Here is a 21,367-nt window from a genome sequence, read left to right as displayed (position 1 = left end):
TAGTTACATACATGTTGTTTCCTTTGTGACTGGCAGCTTTCACCCCCTGAAGAAGATAGGATAGTTAATAGTCAGGCACTCAGGGGGCCTCAATTAAGGTCCTCCCACCAAATGTAAAGGCCACCCTGTGATCTTAAACATTTCAGTCAACTCCTTATTTCAGAGTGGTGGGAAAATGGAAGTGGGTGAACCCAAATGGACGTTAGAGAAAAACAAACCTTACTCCTTTTCAATAAGATGAAATATTCACACTTTTTTTTTTAGTACTTTAATCAAAACACAGCTGAAACTTTTTGTATACATATAGATTACACCTGTTAGAATTTTAACTCTTAGTAACTTTGCTTGTAGGTTAAAACCCAGAAATGAGCAATCTTAAATCTTTCTTTTTAAAATTTACTAAACAAAAAAACATTTTTAGTAGTCCCAAATATATGTTACCGTATGGAATTCAAGAAGCTGAGAGTACTTGAATTTGTGCTTAGTTGATATTTTACTATTTTAACTTTACAAAATTAATCAGATGACTCCTAAGAAACACATTTATGAAGAGTAATCCCATTCATGTTAAAAAACTAATTTACTCATTTCTAACTTACAACTCTAGTTAACACTTTAAGTCAGTTATTCCTGCCGAAGAAAAATTCTTAGAAGCAATGGACGTTGTACTTTAAATATTTTATAGAAACCAACACTCTGATTGGCAGAGTGTGGGTTAGAAGTTTCAAAGGCATCTTACTCTTACCAATTTAAACTTTTTGTTGAAGTTATTTGAATCATATGAACTGAAAGGCCATTCATTAAATTTATGAGTACTCATCTATACATGAATTTTTTAAAAAAAATTTGTTTTTAGTTGTAGATGGACATAATAACTTTATTTTATGTCTTCATATTTTTATGTGGTGCTGAGGATAGAATTTGTTAATCTATATGTATATAATCTATATACATATAGATTAACAGGTGTAATCTATATGTATACAAAAAGTTCGTACCACTCAGCTGTACCACTGAGCTACAGCCCCAGCCCTGGACCTTTATTTTTTATTTATTTTTATGTGGTGCTGAAGATAGAACCCAGTGCTTCACACATGCTAGGCAAGGGCTCTTCCTACCACTGAGCCACTGCTTCAGCCCCATTTTTACTTTAGAAGAAAACTTTACATATGGAATCTTTCTATTGTCCTTCCCTGTCCCTAGGCCTAAAATTTTTATTCCCCATTTTTTTTTGTTGGTGGTTTGTGTAATTAAGCCCTTCCCCTCCGCCCCCCACTGCTCCATACTCCACCCTGTCTTTATTGGCGGTTACTTATACACCCTGGTTTTGTGTTTCTGAATAGAGTCTGAGTCACACACAATCTCCAAGGTGTCCCTATCACCAAGGAAGTTCTTCTCTCTTGAGCTCAAGAATAGATTTTCCTGCCTTGGTCCATGCATGGGTTACCTGGTTGCCATGGTACTTGCTTGGGCCCTTTTCCCATGTTGCCAACCCTCTTTTGATTTTGGATCAGCCTCAGGGATCACCCTCAATTTCCACTCCCACTCTAAGACCAGTGCAAAAAGGCAGACCTGTCTTCTATAAGGGGGGAGTCAGCATGACCCCAGGTGACATATGGGGCCCCGTGTTGGGTGCTGAAATTGTTAGAAATACCAAGGTGTCAAATACATGTTTGGAAGTGGATCAGCAAGGCAAACTGTGCTTCTGCCAGAGAGGTGTGCTGCCAAATCTTGCTGACAAGTGTGCCTGGGTTCTTGTAGCTCATGTGATTCCTTTTCCTCCACATTGGCATCCCCACCCCTTCCCCTTGTTGGTCTCTATCTTCTGCATCAGAGGTTCTTCTCACATGCCTAGTAGTATTTCCTTGCCATGAATCAAGAAATTCTTCTTAAAACACATGGGTGGCTTCCTTCAACTGAGTTTTGTATGAGGGCATCTGGACAGGCCATTTGTTGGGGAATCCCATGTTGTTATCTTTGTCTTTCCTCTAGGCTGATCAGATTCCCCAAGAATGCTCTGACAGTTTCTTTCTTGCAGGATAAGGATTTGAATGCCAAGTGCTGGGGGCTGGAGTGTGTGTTCAGTGAGGGGATCTACCGTCAGTCCCATTGGCCAGGCCCACCCCATCCCAGGGGTGCCCCTTTCTAGAGCAGGGTGGGGTGGGTGGGGGAGCCCCCTGAGCCCCCTCCTGGGCCTTCGCCTTCTTCCCTGGTCTGCAGCCTTTGCTGCAGTGGGCTCTGGGCTTCCGCATGTCCTGCTCTAGAGGGGGCTGGTGGCCGCTGCTGGCCTCAGGTCTGGCCATCTTGGTCTGTGGAGCCATTCACCGTGCCCCCCCCAGTCTTTTGTTGTTTGTCTTCCAGTTTTTTTTTTCTTTTTCCTCATTTGTTTTTGTTTCGGTCTGCATTAGAGACTTTTCTTACAATTTCACAAATGTTGAGTTTTTTTTTTCTCCTTTCAACTTTCTTTGGCCTGCGTGTTTGGTTTTTAATTAAAAAAAACTCTTTAGTGTAACTTTAGTGGGAGGGGGTGAAATAAAAATGTGCCTTCTGTTTCTTATCTTACACTGAACTTATTAGCCAACTTTGTGGCAGGTTGATTTACGCTTGTTGATGTTTTAATGGTTTTTACCTCTTTTATTTGTGTATTTGTGTTTTCTATAACTAAAGTATGGACTTGGACACATGGGTTGTGGTAATATATATTATATATATATGTATAATACATATGTATGTATATATTATATATATATATATATATATATATAGAGAGAGAGAGAGAGAGAGAGAGAGAGAGGGAGAGAGAGTTGGGTTTTTGTAGTGTTTATTTCGTTTGTTCTTTATTAACCAGTGGATGATATCCATCACTTAACCCTCTTGTATATCAGGTGTTTTTGATGACACTGGTAATTGAGTGTCACTTGGATTCTTAATTGCAAATGGACACAATACCTTTATTTATTTTTATGTGTTGCTAGATTGAACCCAGTGCCTCATGCATGCTGGGCAAGTGCTCTGCCAATGGACTACAACCCCAGGCCCTGTGGTAATATTTTTTTTCCTTCATTCAGAGTCTAGCCCAGTTGGTAAGGTACGCATGCAGAGGCTGACTAAGGTACAGTAGTGCTTGAAAACACAGTGAAGGAAGGTAGTCATGTGTGTGTGTGTCTTGTCTCTTCAGCTTCCCCTGGACTGTGATGGAAGGAGAAAGGAGGCACTAGCAGTGTTTTCAGATCATCTTCGGATATTTTCACAGAGCTTTGTTGCCTTTTGAACTGTGAGTGTGATTCTTCTACACTTGTGTCTTGGTCCTTTTGTCTGCTTTCCTTCACCTGTACTAGGATCTCTGTGACATATAGTAGCAGCAAACAAAACAGTTGGTTTTGTAGGGCAAGTGAGGGGAGAAGCATGGGTTGTCCGGTGCCACTGATAGTGAAGCTTTTCTGAGATAGGCAGGCTGTATAATGATATTGGATGATGCTAATAGTAACACTTGCATACTCTGGGCATTATAAACACTAAGTTGTAATTACTAATTGAGTCCCTGCACTGGCCTTATGAGTAAGGCTTGCATAAACAAAGACAGAGAGGCTAAACATTGCTGAGGTTATAACTGGCAGTGCCTGGCTTCAGTGTAACCTCCTACAGGTTGCTCTCTTATCCTCCTGGACTCCGGATTCAGACGTTGGCTGCTTATTTCCAGTCATTCTCTCTTATCTACAGCATGCATGAGACTGCCATAGACTCTGACCACATATGTAGTGTGTTTTCCCCTATACATGTATTTCTTTTTTTTTTTTTTAGATTTTTTTTAGGTTGTAGATGGGCACAATACTTTTATTTATTTATGTGGTGCTGAGAATTGAACCCAGTGCCTCACTCATGTGAGACAAGCGCTCTGCCACTGAGTCACAACTCCAGGTTCAATATACATGTATTTCTCTGATAATCAAATTTATAAATTAGGCATGGTAAGAGATTAACAAATAACAGCTAATAATAAAATAAAACCATTGCCTGATGCTGTAGTAAAGGCTATGTGATTGTAGTCTTTTTCTCTTTTAAAATATCTTGTTGTATTTTCAACTTTTCACTTTTTTGGGTGGTGGTGGTGGTGGTGATACTGGGAATTGAATCCAGGGCCTTAAGGAGGCTAAGCAAGTGTGTTACCACTGAGCTACATCCCCAGCCCTCAGCTCTTCACTTTATAGGAAGCCCTTTACAACTTCTCTTTGGCATATCCAGATTGCCGGAATTACTACTTTTGTGATTTGGGGACATTATTAAGGAAATAAGTGTTACTTGAATGCAAACACTGCAGTGCTGCAATAGCCTTATGAGTAAGGTTTGCATAAACAAAGACATATACAGGACAAAGGGATGATTTATGTCCCAGGTGGGATAGGGCACATTTTATCATACTACTCAGAATAGTATATAATTTGAAATTTAGGAGTTATTTCTGGAAATTTCTATTTAATAATTTTGGGCCATGTTGACTGTGGGTAACTAAAACTGCAGAAAATAAAATTATGGATAAGGGTTAGGCATCTTGTATACTAATAATTCAACCTTAATCAAGTTGTTTAATCTACCTAAACCTAGTTTCTTCCCTGACAAAGGAGATTGTTATATGATCTTTCTTATGGATTGTTATGAAGATGCTGTGAGGTTTGTGAAATTTGTTCAACACTTAAAATAGCAAATAGTATTTGGTGGTATTTTTCTTCCCATTATTGTGAGAGTAAAACAGATCCCTGAAGAGATTAGATTATAGCCGAGTACGGTGGTGCACACCTATAATCCCAGCAGTTTGGGAGGCTGAGGCAGGAGGATCGTGAGTTCAAAGCTAGCCTCAGCAAAAGTGAGGTACTAAGCAACTCAGTGAGACCCTGTCTCCAAATAATACAAAATAGGGTTGAGGATGTGGCTCAGTGGGCAAGTACCCCTGAGTTCAATCCCTTGTACCTGCCCCCCCCCCACCCCCCCAAGAAAAAAGAGAAGAGATTAGATTACTTATAATTTGTATATTTTGCTGATTTGTGACCTGTGGACCTTAGTTCCTGGTCCATAGTAGGGAAATCGTAGACGTGAGAGTCCATCCCCATTTGTACAGAGCTTAGTAAACTGAGGACAGATGTGTTGATGGAAGAGTCACTAGTCTCTTCTACTTCAAAGAGCATTTCTAGAATGCTGGGCGCTATGCTAGGCTGAGATTTTCTGTGAGCCTTGTTCTTATAACATCCTTTCTTCAGGGGCTGGGCAGCTCATACAGGCTGGTGAGTGCTGCATGGAGAAAGAGTTGCTCTGGGGAGTGCTCATTGGGCCTCAGCCCAGCATGGACAGCCCGCTGGACACTGCTCCCAGGGGTGCGGTGTCCAGTAGGAGCCCTGGAGAGTAGGAGCACTTGTTCTTGAGGGGTGGGCAGGGAGCGGGTCTTGTATGGAGGCTCAGAGGTGAGCAGGTTTGGTGTTGAGTCCCTGTGGATGCAGTTTGCTATAGGTAGAGCCAGGTTTGCCAGAGAGAACTGGGGGAGGTGTTCAGAGTGAAGCAGGAGGCTGGGCTGTGTCTTGGCTGCAGGGTTTCTGCCCTCTGAAGGAGCTGTGCTTGGCTGAGGGCAGTGGGGAAGGACTGGTGGTGCTTTTTTACTTGTTTATATGATTGAAAGCTAGGAGAGTGGATGGAAAGCCAGCATTGGCCGCTCCCAACCCTGAATTCCATGCCACAGGCTTCTTCCTTCACCACTTTTCATTTTGGGTGTGCTGATGTTATCTCCAAAACGTGATATTTCATGTAAACCTTGCCATTTGTGGCCTCTCAGTTTTAAGTGATCTGTTGTGGGTTGGTGCTATTCCCACATCTCTTCCTGCGTCTCATTTTTGGATAGTCTCCATGTGTATTTCTCTTGTAAAAGTCTTCTTTTGTGATTTTAACAATCTTTTCCTTGGGCCCTTAGTTTATATTAGAATCTTTGCTCTTCAGTTTGCAGGGTAAGGATGGTACTGCCCCAGGAACTGGCTCTTCCCTCCCTTTCTAGCAAGTGTCCTTGTCCTGGGTCCCACTTTTGTTTCTACCTTTACACTGCTGGGTTTCATGTTGCTACCTTTGCAGTTCCAGCCAAATGTTCAGGGGCTGCACATGGGTTGAACTCTAAAAACAGTGCATGTTTTTTAGTTATAGGGATCATTTTGTTATTTTGAGTCTCTTGTTTTAAGGATTCAGAGTTCTTCCTAGATGTGCTTAGTGAGGTTTTGCCTATCTCTTGTAGGTGTTCTTCAGCTTTCCATCTTGGCTTTTTCTTTCAAGGCTGTTTCTCTCTCTCGGTACTGACTCCTCTTGGGTGGAGGTGCATTCCTTGGGGTCTAGTGGGCTGTGGTTGTCTGAAGTGCCCAAGAAGCAGGGCTTGATGTTTGTCTGAGTTGGAGCCACGTTCTGAAGGGGTTTAGCTTGGGCTCTCTGCCCCAGCATGCTTCTGTTCTGTCAGCCCCAGATAACCAGGCGGCGGGGAGGTTTTACTCTCAGAAGGTCAACACTTGTACCATAAACCTTTGCTTCACTTTCTAGAGAAATACCCTTGGATTTTTTTTTTTTTTTGTTCCAAGAGGAGATGCTGGGTTGGCCTGAGCATAACTTGTCATGGAACTAGGCCACACTCAGCAACCTCACCGCCAGAAGCCTGCCTGTTCCAGGGCTCAGTGTCTGTGGGTCTCTGACATCATTCTGCTCCCAGCTCCTTTTTAATATTTGGATATTTGTTGGATTCTCATCTTTTGGTGACTCTCCCTTTTCTGATTTTTATTATTAGAGATTTGTCATTTTCTCTAGTGCTTTTGTTTCATGAAGTTTTTAGAGGACTAGAAAGCGTTAGTCTTCCTTCTTGAACCTGAAGCCACTAAGGACTGTAAGGGATGGGTATGTGTAGTGTGACGTGTTGGCGTGTCATGAGGACCATAGGGTCGGGATATGATATATTGTCCTGTCCTGAGGATCTTAGTGGTGGGATGTGACGTTGTCCTGTCATGAGGACCTTAGGGGTATGATGTGACATTGTCCTGTTGTGAGGACCTTATGGGTAGGATGTGACATCCTGCCATGAGGACCTTAGCAGTGGTATGTGACATGTTGGCCTGTCATGAGGTCTTAGGGGTAGGATGTGACATGTTGGCCTATTGTGAGGACCTTAAGGTATAGGCCACACAGCTTGGGTAAGAGCAATAGTTTTGGTATCAGGTATTTCTGAGGCTAATGACAGTGCCATGTTTGCTGTGGGACTCTGGGCAAGACATTTGCTTTTCTGTTCCTCATTTCTTCAACAAATACTTATTGTACCCCTTCTGTGTTTGTAGCTGAAGTCGGGGCAGTGGAGCTGGTTTTCTTGGAGTGGCTTTTGTTCTGCTCTGAGGCAGGGCTTGAGGCTGTGCCCGTGTGAGCAGAGTTGGCACACCTGTGGTTGGAGCTGTGATGCTTCTGAGGGTTTGCAGCAGTGAAGAAGGAGAGGCAGTTGAGATCATGCCATCCTTGCCTGGTGCCAGCCCTCAGCAGCCAATTAGTCTGGGAGTAGTTCCAGTGTTCTCATGAACTGTGGAATGGGTTCTTTCCAGGCTGCTCCATTGGAAAGACAGTGGGAGCTGGTGATCCTGGTAAAGAATTGGTTTGTACTGTGGACTAGCCATTAAGTTCAGGGAATGTTTGCTGAGTTGTTGCTGATTGCCAGATGTGGTTCTCATGGCATTAGGTAGATCCAGCTGCAGCACAAGCCAGAGGGTGGATGGAGGGGGAGCAATCATAGCAGCAGCATAGTGAGAGCCCAAGCCACGAGCCAAGTTGGAAGCTGGGAAGCAGGTCTCACCTAAATACTGTGGCGTAGGTAGGCTCCACAGTAGGCGCTGCAGGCGGATGACTAGGAGAAAGAGCATTGCCGGGAGGGAGCAGCACCTTGGAGAGTGCAGGTATCTAGTGAAGGGCAGCTGGAGTACTGTTTTTGCTGCTGTGGAGCGGAATATTCCTCAGTTCAGTAACAGAAAAATGTAGGAATAGACCCAGGTGAGTCCCCATTGGTTGTGGAGGGGACCAGGCAAGCAGTAGAGGCGTCATGGGCTAGGGTGGCAACGGTAGTGGTGGTAAGAAGCAGGTAGACCCTGGATGCATTTTGAAAGTAGAACCTGTGGGACTAGGCAGGGTGTGAGGAAAGTAGGGGCCAGTTGCCTGTGAGGTTGTGGTCTGGGCAGCTGGGAGGAGCCTGCAGGACTGGGTTGGGACTCAGTGGTGTATGAGGAGTGCACCTTCAAGCATTTCTCATTTGGATCTGTTCCTTAGGGCCTCCTAGGGGTCTCTGGCAGTTGGAGTATGAGCTTGGAAGAGAATTTTGAGCTGGAAGTAGAAGTGCAAGCTAAGGGACACTAGGTGGTCACTGGTGAGCATAGAGAAGCTGGCCAGAGACTGAGCTGTATGTTACTTTGCTGTTAAATGGTCAGGAGGAGTGTTAGCAGCACAGAGCAGCTGCTGGAAAAACCAGTATTGGTTGCTATGGAAAGAAGGGATGAAAATACTTCCTGAGGAAGGGCATGTTCAACTTTGTCATGCAGCAGAAAGGTCAAGTTGAAGTTTTGGGTTGACCTTGTACTAAATAGCATAGTGGAGGTCATTTGGTGGTATTCAGAGCAGTTTAGGTGTATGGGGAGAAGCTGCTAAAATGGTGGTTTAACTTAGTGGCTCCTGCTCTGAAGAGGGAAGACAGGCAGGTCTAAGGATGTGATCACCGCCATCAAATGTACCCCCCACTAGGGTGCTTAGTCATTCCAGATGCACTAGGGGTTGATGGTGGTATTGCCACTCTGCAGGCAAGAAAACTCACGTTCAGAGGTCCAAATTGCTTTCTGAGGAGTAAGCGACTGGCATGAGTTGACACTGGGCAGTGGAGTGTTTTGACCCCAGCTCACCCATTCTCCTTTTGTGTGGTGCTGGGGATTGAACCCAGGGCTAGTGAGGGCTCTACCACTGAGCTACATACAGCCCCAGCGCTTCCCAGCTTTCTTTGACCTGCACTTTGCTGGGTGCTCTTGTGCCACCTGGGTGGGCAGGAGTATGGGCTCACCACACTTCATTTTCTGAGAAACTTAAATGCAGGAAAGGGAGCAGTGCAGTCTGGTTCTGGGGGAACGCTAGTGTGCTTCTGAAAGAGCATGTACCAGAGGTTCTGCTCCCAGTCTTTGTTGGAAGTACTTCCATCAGAGGGCGGTGTGGTTCAGAATCAGGGTGGCCCTTGAAGGCCATTTTCCCAATCTTGCTTACATTTGAGATGCAGGAGTTAAGGTGAAGAATTATAGTCACAGAACAGTTTTCAGGTGTGTGTGGACTCTGAGTCTGGTGTGATTCTTACAGTAGCTCAGTAAGGCAGTGACTACTGCTCCCATTTTTACAGATAAACTGAACTTAGAGATGGTGAAACTTGTGCAAGGTTCCTATGATGGTGTCAGGTTCTTCACTTGAAGCTTAGCCCTTGTGCTCAACCAGTGCACAGGTGGGGCCCTGGGCTTACCTGGCAAGAGGATAGTGCCACCTCCTGAGCTGGCTTACCCCTGCTTCTATGAAACACCACACAGTGCTCAATCAGTCCCAGCTAATACTGAGGGAAGGATGGTTTCCCATCAGACATGTAATAGTGTGAAAGTTTGGCTTCCTGACCCTAGAAGTAGGCAGGTACCCTTTCTTAGAATTCTCATATTTAGAGTTGGGGAGAGGGTGGGTGAGCCTTTTTTCTGCTTGTTTTTGCATTTCTTTCAGGGGTGGACAGGCTATGGTGAGTGGGAGTTGGCAAGGAGGCATTTTATTTTTGTCTGTTTTTCATGAATTCTAAGTGGCTTATTACACAGACGTTTCAGTGTTTTTTTGATAAACTGTATTAAAAAATCATGTGTCTCAATAAAAAATTTCAATTAAAAATGGCCAAAAGCTTTGAACAGACACTTAATGCATTTTGTATGGATGACAGTGTGCCCTCAGAAAGATGCTCAGCATCCGTGGTCATTAGGAAATGCAGACTACACCACAGTGAGATGCTGTCTGGACCTGTGGGGCTGGTAGCCTTAGACCAAGCAGAAGGCAGCATTGCCAGAGCACAAGCATGTGCAGGTCCCACTTTGGCTGACAGGAGTTCAGAGCTGCTCACTGTGGAAAGAGGCTTGTCAGTTAAAAATGTAGTTGGCCACGCACTTGCACAATCCAGAAGGCCTCCCTGAATAGTCATAGCAGCTGTCTTCATGGTAACCAGAAGCAATTGAGACACCTCCGCTGGTAAACAGATGAACAGACCAGACTTTGGTCCTCCCATACAGCCGAGTCCGTTCATTAGCAGAAAGGAGTCTACCGCTGACTTCAGCAGCAAAATGGGGGATTCCAGAGCAGCTTCCAGGCAGAAACTCAGAAACTCGAGCTGTACCACCATGACTGCTGTGTAGCATCCTGGTTCCTGGGCATGGTGGGGAGTCTGTCAGTGGCACCAGAGCTCTTCCTGGGGCGAGGAACCCCACCCCTGTGCCAAGCACCCTGTCCAGGCTCAAGAGGCCAAACTTTAAAAAGAAGGAGATATACGTAGGTGGAAATACAATCATTTCTGCTCAGTTCTTTTCTACAGTTGGATTAAAGTTTTTTTTTCCTTATATTAGAGGTCATGGAATGTGTGTGGCCCACATTTCAGCATGGACACAAACTCTGAAAGCATTCATTTTTAATTTGTAGTGTTCAGTTGATTTTTGTGATCTGATTTATTTGTAGCCTAAAGGCATTTTGTTTTGTATAATTAAATTGTGTTTTATAGAGGTTATATAATTAGCACAAGTGAAGGATGTTTTACATAAAAGATGTTTTACAAGTTAAATTGTTTTAAATTCTTCCCTGTTCTAGTTCTGGAGAACTAGAACAGTAGCTTTACAACTTAATAAACTTGCTTTCTCTGATACAGACAAGACAATTTAATTATGCATTCTTCAGCTCTTTATTTTAGTTACCGCTATAATTGTAGGGTGCAATTGTACTTTAAGCTGATAGAAATAAAAATGTATACAGTAAATAATGAAAATCTGAGACACTAACCAAGGCTTCACAGTTGTAAATTGAGTTTCTTGAAATGTGCAGGAGAGTTGCTTCTCACTATTTTGTGGCATTTGTCAATGTCCTATGGAGTGGCTATTTAGCATCTTCATTTTGGAGATAAGAAGGCCATCATTATCTGCCATACCCTTGGTCACTTGGGTCAGGGAAGCACTGGAATGGGTGGTGATGGGTAATGCAGGAGGTATGTGGCAGGCGGCCCCAGCAGGTTTGCTTCCTTAGCGTCTGAGCTTCTGTCCTAAGCACTCTACTGTCTCCAGTAGGTGGTGCGTTACCCTGGCATCCAGATCTGCTGGCTGCAGCCTTCACGTGACTCTGTCCTGTGTGGTGTCTGCTTCTCGCAAATGATGTTGGGGATGGTGGTTGACCTGCTTTATGTTTTCCACTGTCTCAATCTACACTGTCAAGGTTCTCTTTGGTAAAGTCTCAGGAGGATAACTTTAGTAATTTGCTTGAATGAGCTGCTTGTTACTCATTGCTAAAGCACATGCCTCAACTGTGTGGGCACTGATTCTGATCCTCAGCACCACTTAAAATGATTAGTTATATTGTATATCCCACCATGAGTAATATTGTTTAAGAAAATTAGGTGGAGAATCTTCTTGCATCTTGTATGATTCCAGACATTCCTGAAATTAGATCAATGACCTTTTAGGTTCCATGTGTTATACTTTGCCCTTAAGTAGCTAGGGCTTAGTTGTTTGAGTTTTCTTTTTTCTTAGCTTGAATTTACAAAACAAAATAAAAATAAATGAACAAATAAGCAAACAAACAAATGAATAAATAAAATTAAAATTGGCAGACCGTAGAAATCTGATTTGTTTGGAAGGTGTTTGTCTTTGGAAATCTCTTGGTGTCCCCTTGCAGGCTCCAGAGTTGGTGCCATTCCCACTTGGGTCCATCAGGTGGCAGTCGCACACAGTCGTCTTGGGCTCCATTGTGAATCCTGGGTGGCTGTTTACACTGTGCTCATTCCCATTGCTTTACCTGTGGAGTTTAAGTGCATTTAAAGCATCTTCTAAGAGGTCACATTCCAACCTGGAGCATGAGTTTATTAATCATGTTTATTTCCCCATATCTTCTAAAAAGATATTTAACAGGCCTAAAAATGCATTGAAAGATACTGAACCTGCTTTTGTGTCTCAGAATGACTGAGGACTCTCAGATGAAGACTTCTGTGTGCACCCCCATGCCTCTTGCCTTCCCCTGGCCTTCTCTGAAAGCCATTCCAGCATCCTTTCCAGTTTGCTGCCTCTGCCTCTTTGAAAGTCTTTGTTTTGAGAAGCTTTTTGTTTATGGAAAAGATGCAGGAATTGGAGTGATGAGCCTACTTGCCCTCCACTTAGACCCACCAGCTGACCTCAGAGTGTGCGTGAGGCCTTGCTCTTCTTCCCCTCTCTGTATACATGTACACATGCACATGTATATTCACATATGTTTGTTTCCACTGAACCTTATGCCATTGAGTTGCGGGCACTATGCACTCTTCCCCAAAATATTCAGTCAGTGTTTACTGGAAGAAGGGTATTTTTTACAATTCCATAATAGTAACATAATTTTCAAATTTACAAGATCTAACAGTGACACATGTCACTATCTGGAATGTGTTCCTTGTTTTTATTTTGGCAGTTGCCCTATTAATGTCCCTTATGATAGTCCTTCTCCTTATTGCAGGAGCCTCTCCAGATCACGTGGCATTCAGTCAGCCTCATCAGTCTTTTTAGTCTGGATATAGTCCTCAGACTTTCCCTTTTTGTGCAGTGACAGTTTTGAAGGATGCAGACTAGTTGTTTTGTAGGTTACCCCTAAGTTTGAGTTTGCATGATGTTCTGATGACAAGTTGAGGACTGTCACAGAAGTTATACTGTTTCAGGAAACAGGAGTGGGGATGGCAGTGATACAGGTTGTTCTGTGATCGGTTGTGTGTTCACGGTTGTGTGTTCACGTTGGTGACTTTAGGCAGTGGGTGAGGGGTGGTCTCTGGATCAGCATCATTCCCTGGGAATTTTTAGACTTGTAAGGTGTTTGGGCCCCACCCCTGACATGCTGAATAGGAAACTTAGGGTGAGAAGCTGTGGTGTTTCTTGAGGGGGTCACTGGGCATGGAACCCAGGGCCTTGTGCATATTAGGCAAGTGCTCTACCTGAGCTGCATTCCAACCTTTTTAAACAATTTAAAAAATATATTTTTTAGTTGTAGATGGACACAATACCTTTATTTTATTTATTTTTATGTGGTGCTGAGGATTGAACCCAGTGTCTCATATGTGCACGGCTGACCACGTCTCAGTGCCCTCAGTCCACCAAAAGGAGGAAAACTGTAATACATAGTTTTCACACGTATCCAACCTTTGTGGCCTTGGAGGTGCAGAACAACATCATCATTATCAAGGATTCTGCTCATTTACATCTTAGGTTCCACTCTGGCCACAGGCCTAGAGGTTACATGTAGTCCCTTATGCCATTTGCATCACTAGGCTTTTCATTTCAAAGTCTCACCAGAGGATTAAAACTAGATACCAAACTGGGTGTGGTGGCACACAGCTGTAATCCCAGCGACTCAGGTGTCCAGGGCAGTAGTATCATAAGTGAAGAGGCCAGCCTCAGCAATTTAGTAATATCCCATCTCAAGATATAAAAAAAGACTAGAAGTATATAGCTCAGTAGTAGAGCACCTCTGGGTTCAGTTCCCAGTACCAGCAAAGAAAGGCTGGGATGTTGCTCAACTGTAGAGTACATCTAGGTTCAATCCCCCGTACCAGAAAAAAAAACAAAAGAAACTACACAAGAACAAAAGAAGCCAAGTAGTATGTGTACATTTATTCATTTTATAGTATGCCATTTCATTGAAGGTTTACATAAAATCATTTCGATAATATGGGTAGTGTTTTGGCATTAACTAATAATGACAAATCTCAGTTTCCCAATTAACAAAAACATATTCTAAAGGGAGAAAGTTACTAAAACTTACATTGAAAAGTAGGTGGGAATAAAACAAAAGCCAAGAACAACTGCAGATCTCCAACCAATCATCTGAAAGTTCAGAGGAGAAAACCCTCAGAAGAGCACAAGGCCTGGGCCACTGCATGTAGCATGGGGACTGAATCAGGGAAGAGACCCTCACTTCCCCCTGGCAATTTCCCACAGGTCCCTGAATGGAGGAGCAGGTGATAGAAGAAACAGGCTTTGCTTGCAGATTTTAGGATTAGCTGTTAACATTTATGCAGCATCCATTTAGCCAGGAAGGAAATGCTACTTTGCATTAAAAACAAGGCAGAGTAAACCAAATTTGGTAAGAATTTAGTAACAAAATAACACAGAAGTTCTGCCAAAATTAAGAATAAATTTTTTTTTATGTTAAAATGGAAATTACCCAAGATCTTCTAGATAGTAAAATTGATAGCTAAACTAAACTAACATTAACATACATACAGTTTTATCACATTGCTTTCTAGAAAGTTTAAAAATAGGCAGCTTATGAGCTTTTTGCCTTTAAACAGCATTGATCCTGGGAGGTCTACTTAAGCCACAAAGGAGCGAAGGGTACGAGACATGCGTGTTCTTCTCCATAAACAACTAGACTTGTGGACAGAAAGAGGAACCACTTCTGTCCAACCTTGAGTCGACAGGCCATGCAGGACTGTGATGCCAAGAGGGAAGAGAGCCACCTGGGAGCCCTTTTAGCTCCCTGGCCATCTAGTTGAAAGCAGTTTGACTGCAGCATTGTCAGTAGGTAGAGGCGGGAAAATTTTGGGAAGTCAAAGAAGTTGAAATTTGTAAGGTGCAGCACCTGAGCTGAAAAAAATTACATATAAAATAAGTTTTAGAAATCTGCAGGAGGAGCCAGAAGGCACATGAACACCTTTAGTGCACTGAAAGAAAAAAATCCATCCAGAATTCTGTCTTAGTCAGCTTTTTCACTGCTGTGACTAAAGGATCTGACGAGAACAACTGTAGGGGAGGAAGAGTTTACTTGAGGGCTCACAGTTTCAGAGGTCTCAATTCACAGAAGGCCTGCTCCATTTCTTGGGGCTTGAAGTGAAGCTGGACATCATGGCGGGAGAGGGTGGCAGAGGAGAGTTGCTCACATCATAGTGATTAAGAAGCAGAGAGAGAGACTCCAGCTCCAGATACAAAATATATACCCCCTAGCCACACCCCACCTGCCTCCAGCCACCACTTAGTTAATCCCAACAGGGATTAATTAACTGATTGATTTATGACAATCATTTATCCTCTGAAACTTCTTGCATTGTCTCATGTGTGAGCTTTTGAGGGGCACCTCATATCCAAACCATAACAAATTCTATAATCCGCAAGAATTTCTTCCAAAAAAAGAAGCTGTTTATTAAGAAAAAAAATGGACAAAGGAGATATGACCAATTCAGGGAAACCCAGACCAGCAGAAAGGAGCATGAAATTACATGAAATGACACGGACAGGCCTCAGCAACACTCATGCCGTGTGATGCTAACCAGAGGTGGGAGGAAAGTCACCTCTTTGGGGAGATGTAAGGAGGGCTCTGCAAGGCTCTACACCTGACGGGCACTAGGGCCAGGCATTTGTCAGTGCAGGGAGTGTGCCTGCAAGGTGTGGCTACCAGGGAAAAGACGATTGCAAATAGGCACCAACTTTGGTAACAATGTGTCCACCCAAGTTCAGGGTGAAGTGATCCACCACCTTCAGTTTGCTTTAACACAGTGTTAAAAGAAAGGTGTGTGGTGGGCAAAGGGACGGATGGGTGGGTGTGCACTTTTGACAAAGCAGGGAAGCGTGGGTGAGACCTGGGCAGTGCATGTGTGGAGAATAATAAATTCTTGTAACTTTGCTGTGTGTCTAAAAATTACCACAAATACAGAAATCAAACAGATTAAGCTAGACAAGAAGGGAAGAAAACAGGCAGGAGGGAAGGCCTTCCTAGTGGAAAGGCAGCAGCAGTTCCTCTTGGACATGGGTATTGAAGCTGGACAGAATCCTTTATAAGACTGTTTGAAGACATTGAAATATACAAGGCAGGCAGGACCTGAGGCTTCTTGCACGCTCCTGCCCAGCCAGGCATCTCACTCAGCCCTGGCTCCGAGTAGCAGGACTATAGCAGGGCACCATAAGGTTAGCTGATGGTTTTCAGAACAAAGCCACTGCTGTTTTAAGGGAATGTGTGGAAACAAAAAGGGCAGCAAAAGGCCAAGTTCCAAACCTAATCCGAACTGCCCAAGTCCCTGGGAGACTGAATCTGTGCATAGCTCAGGAGACTCGAGACACCAAGAATGGAACCCGCAGAGAAAAGTGTGACCACTGCACATCAGTGGCTCCCATGAAGTCTGCTCTCTGCTGCTCTGACTCGGCACTGTCTATGACAGGCTTTGGTGGTAGGAGATGTCAGAGAAATTTGGGAGAAGGCTGCTTGTGGAAATAGGGGAGCCCAAGATAAACCCCAGAATCAATAAATCTACCCAAACCACTGATCATCAAAGCCCAAAGGAGGGGTACTGGAACCTCCCAGGGAGCCATGGTAAAGCAAGCACCCAGTAGAAGCCAGTGAAGCTGGTCAGAGCCACCTCAGAAGAGCAGAACAAGATTCTGCATCCTGAGTCCAGGGCACGTGTGGGTGCACAAGCACATTCACCTTTACATGAAGGTGGCCTACAAGCACTGACACCCCCAATGTCCAGATCTTGTCCTCCAAGTTCTGTTTCCCACCAAAAGACACAGGGCCACTTGGAGAATTACACATCTCAGCATGGGACAGAGAGATGACAAGAAATGCCCAGAGCCTCTACAGTGCCAAAGAGGAGGAAGATGCTTGGGAAATACTAGGGACATGTCAGAGGACCCAGGAGATGATCTGAGGGGACGTCCTTATGTCAAATCAGAAAGAAAAAAAAAATGGCAGCAACAGATGACAAGCCACTGGATAACATAAGGATCCACGAGGATGTCATTACTCCTAATGTGATAAGGAGCAGAATAACAGGTTGAAGGAGGGGAACCTCTCTTGCACAGAAGAACAGGGCTGGAGTGTGTGGAGGGGTAGCAATGGAAAGTCACCGTTCACAGCCACCTGGCAGTAGCTGTTTGGGGCGAGACCCTTTGTTGTAGGGACAAACGAGGCAAGGCACCAAAGATAGCAGGAAACAGTTTTATTTGGCTGCAACCAGGATCAGAGGGCACAGCTTTTGCTGTAATCAATCAATCCCCTGAACCCCGAGTTCAGGGAGTTTCAGAGTTTTATACCCAGCATGTAAGGGGAGGGGTTCAGAAGTCCACAATCGGCAGAAGTTCACATAAAAGCAGCTTTTTCTTTCACTGTTTTGGGCAAGTTAACTCTTCAAGGACAACACCTGAGAAGGGGAGAGCTTCTTCTCCCCTTCTTTCCTCCCCCGCCAGCTGTTACCATGGAACCCAGTTGGTAACTTATCTTAAAAATGTAGACATCTCTGTGAAGCCCAGCTTAAGGCCAGAGGCCTTGTTTGCACATTTCTACAAATTACTATACAGGATTCATGTTTGTGAAAAACTAGTAAGGGGGTGTCCAGCACCTGGAGTGCTGACATCTTCCCAGCCAGTAGCCAGGTAAAACAGGGCAACATGAAAATAGGAAGTTTATCTACACTGAACTCTTTTGCAGAGACTCTTTTGCTGACAGTCCTAAAATCAGCCATGGTGAAGATTTCTGGAGAAGCCTAGTTAAGACTTTTCAGTGGAGAAAGGGGTGCCACTTCACCTTGGTGGGGTCCACTTCTCCTGGCAGCCTTGATTCCTTTCAGTGGGAGTTGGTGTTTGGCGACTCACCTGGATACTGGGGTGGTTCATGCTGGGGTGTTGCTGTTTCTGGGTCTTTTTAGAATATAGAGGCAGGAAGTATATATTTTTAAGAGAAAAATAAAACAGTTTATTCTGATACTTCCAATTCAAATATAAGATCATATATTTTTACTTCCTGCTTTTACTTGTATATTTTATTTTTCTTAAAATCTTGGTTCTTAACATACACACTCATGAAGTTGCTTTATCATTTATAGATATAAAACTGTGTAGTTTCAGAATAACAGTATTATTACTGCTAGCCACTAGACCTCTAAATAAATACCTTCAAACAAGTTTTGTTTGCTTCACCTTGGTTTTTTCTATATGATAATGAAAGACATCTTAAGGTTTCATTACAGTTTCTTCCCTGCAGGGTGGTGCTGCACTGTGGGACATGCACTTCAGTTCCTGTGTTTCAGAGTTGGTGCAGAGTCTCATTTGAGTGAGGTCACCCTTTTGCTGGGCACATCGGCCTCACTGTTTCTTTTGACTGTGGGCGAGCATGGGAACTTCACACCCAGATACGGGATATCCATTTGTACACCTGCTTTGCAGTGCTTACTAAGATTAAGCACAAGGTGTGACCTAGTAATTTTGTTCCCAGGTCCACATGTAACAGAAATGTGTGCACGTGTGCAAGGAGACATGCCATGAAGACCAGCAAATGCCACATGACCAGTTTGTTGACAATTACTCTCTCTGCCCTGCAGAGTGGTGGTTAAATACCCACCAGCACGGCTCACATCTGTGCATCCCTCTCTCTGCATACACACTGATGTATTCAGGATATCTAGAGCAGTGATTGCATGCAGTAGGTGCCCACTAAGTAATTCTTAGCTGAATGAGGAGAAAAATAGTTCTTTTAGGATAGTTTTTGGATGGTTGGGAATGTTGCTTATTGGTATGACTTAAGTTTATGAATTCTATTAGTCAAGGAATTTGGGTTTGCAGTTGCCAGAAACTCACCTTGGACTAGGTAGAATCTAAAAAGAATGTCACTTTATGCCACGTGGACTTCTAGGTTTGGGTCCCAGATGCTAATGTGTTCTCTTCCACTTTCTCCTTGTACCTCCTGTTACCTCCTCTCCCTCCCTCACCCTGTCTTGGAGAGGACTCTTTGGTTCCTCTTCCTCTTCATTTTCTGAGGTCTGGGGACTGACGCACTCTGGTAGGTTGGATGCTGGGTGTGGAGTCATGCAGGAGCAGCACAGCGTCCTGTCCTCTGTTAGGCGGACAGAAGTGTTGGACAGGAATTCCTATGTAGGCTCCCACAGAACTGTCCAGTTTTACAGGAGAGTTTTTACTCTTAGAAAAGTAAAATTACTTGAATGTAAGATGTGCCCTTCTACAGATGGTGCTCAGGAGAGAGGCCAGTTTGTTGACGATCACATTGCAAGCTGAGAAACTGCACTGGGATGAAGTAGTTAACTCTAGAAAACAGGTTTTCAGCTGCACAGTAACTTGTTTTAAGTGTCGGCCACATTTAGCAGTGTGACTTTGTGTCTTCTTATAAATTTTAACTTTCCCGGGGTGCTGGGGAGGGAACCAGGGCCTGGATCTTGCTAGGCAAGTGCTCCACCACTGAGCCACAGCCCAGTCTGGATTTAGTGCTTTAACACTGAAATATAATTCACATATGACACATGTCATCTGTTTAAAGTGTACATTCACCTCTGTCAGTTATGGAACCTTCCCATCACCCAGAAGGAAGCGCTATACCCATCGATGAAGGACAGCCAACCTTTGTCACTCCTGGCCTCTATACAAAGGAACCTCTGATCTGCTCTCTGTCTCAATACAGGTTTGAGTATCTGGACTTTTCCCATAAAGGAAGCATACAGTGTGTGGTCTTCTGCAGCTGACATGATGTACTGCACATGAACCACAGCATGTGTGGTACTTCATTTTTTATTGCTGGGTAGTATTTGTCGATTAATGTCCTATAGTTGCTTGTAGGCTGTAGTCTGCCAAAGCTGCACCTGCCTGTCCTATGGCAACAGTTTCCTGTGGACGTGAAGCCCAGATTCTCAGCCTCCTTCTTGTTCCTGGAGTTGGCAAGTAAATATGAAGATAGAAGTAGCTGCAGAAGAGTCATCTGCAGAAGATCTAGCTCTCTCTGCCCCGTCAGTCTGCTGCCCTGTTGTCACTTCTGCATATCAGTCACTCTCTTCATTTTTCTGGAGGAACTCAGTTCTGCCGCAGCTGTTTATCTGTCTTGCATTTGGAAATCTCAAATCTGTTTTTGTATTGCAGTTATTAGCACAGTTCCGGGTTAAAAGTGGGAGGATGGAGGGCTTGCAACCCCCGCCCCGCCAGTGGTCCTGCCCTGACGAGGTGCGGCATGGCGGGTGAGCCAGAGTTACTGCTCTTCGTAGTCATGGCCCTTGGGCAGGATATGAGAGGATAAATGTGAAAATTTTGCTTTGTCACAGGAAATTAAGATATGCATAATTGAGTATCAATTTTGCTAAACAATTTTTACAACTTGTCAGCTCACACATTTATGAATTTAGGAGTTCACCGGTCCTTTGTAAAACTGTTTTAATTGTTTCAGTTCGAGTAGATAAGACTTTAGCAATTTTAGTTACTGAAGTCTGGTCCTTGAAAAAAGAAACGTTAAAGGTTCCATTGTGAGAACAATAAAGATATTTAACACTGAATGATTATGTTTCATGCACTGGACAGAAATGTCTCGAGTTTCACAAACTCCCTGGATGACACACCTTCGATGTGGGTTTCCTCTGGCCCAGGAGGCCCTGGGGAGAGGAATGTGGAGTGGACAGGGCTGGGCAGGGAGAGGTGCTTGTGTTGGACACAGAATCTGAGGAGTCACCAAAAGTACTTAATCAGAAAATAATAGTTTAATGTAGTATTTTTAAAAATAGAAAACAAGTGAAAATGATTCATGATGAAAAAGATACCAACATTTTAAATAAAGGTAGAAACAGTATTACTCATTTTTTCTTCTGCCTATGCTCTGGCGCACAGCCCTGTTCCTGATTCTCCCTTTACTGCAATTACTGTGGGCTTAATTTGCTTTTATGTGTCTGGCTTCAAGGTAAAAATAGACAATTGATAGTTTTTCCTTTTTATTATATAAGCAATTAAAGTTTTGGTTCCTCTTAACTACTCCTTGACATGCATGCAAGATTTTGGGATTTTTTTGTTTATTTTTATTTTTTTAAAGTTATTTTTTAAACATTTCCTGATTTCTCTTTCTTTTTTCTTTCTTTCTTTTTTTTTGACCCATGTATTATTTACAGAAGTATGGTTTTATTCCTAAAGATTGGGCCCTCAGTGTTCCTTTTACGAGTTGTGTTTTGTGTTCATTTATTATTTTGAACAGAAACTATAACCACATGGCACAAAGTTAAACGGGCGTGCCCTGACTCATAAACTTGCCCTTAATCTGTTCTCTTTAGATTCTCTCCAGATGGATTTACAGCCTTTGGCTG

General features: G+C 43.6%; 1 protein-coding gene across 2 annotated transcripts in view; it reads left to right on the top strand.

Annotated features, from left to right (window-relative positions):
• Ptk2 (protein tyrosine kinase 2) overlaps positions 1 to 21,367 on the top strand; it is a 204,420-nt gene that overhangs the window by 5,114 nt on the left and 177,939 nt on the right. Inside the window, exon 1 of one of the 2 annotated variants that reach the window (XM_048802205.1) lies at positions 3,077 to 3,274. The exons of the other annotated variant lie outside the window; for it this stretch is intronic. The gene's annotated coding sequence lies outside the window, so the exon portion shown is untranslated. Of the gene's footprint in view, positions 1 to 3,076; positions 3,275 to 21,367 lie in introns of those variants that run through there. 2 annotated transcript variants of the gene reach the window in all.

This window comes from Marmota marmota, unplaced genomic scaffold, assembly GCF_001458135.2.
Source record: "Marmota marmota marmota unplaced genomic scaffold, marMar, whole genome shotgun sequence".
NCBI classification, from domain to species: Eukaryota; Metazoa; Chordata; class Mammalia; order Rodentia; family Sciuridae; genus Marmota; species Marmota marmota.
The sequence above is the reverse complement of the archived record's forward strand: the minus strand, read 5'-3'. Positions and strand labels throughout refer to the sequence as shown.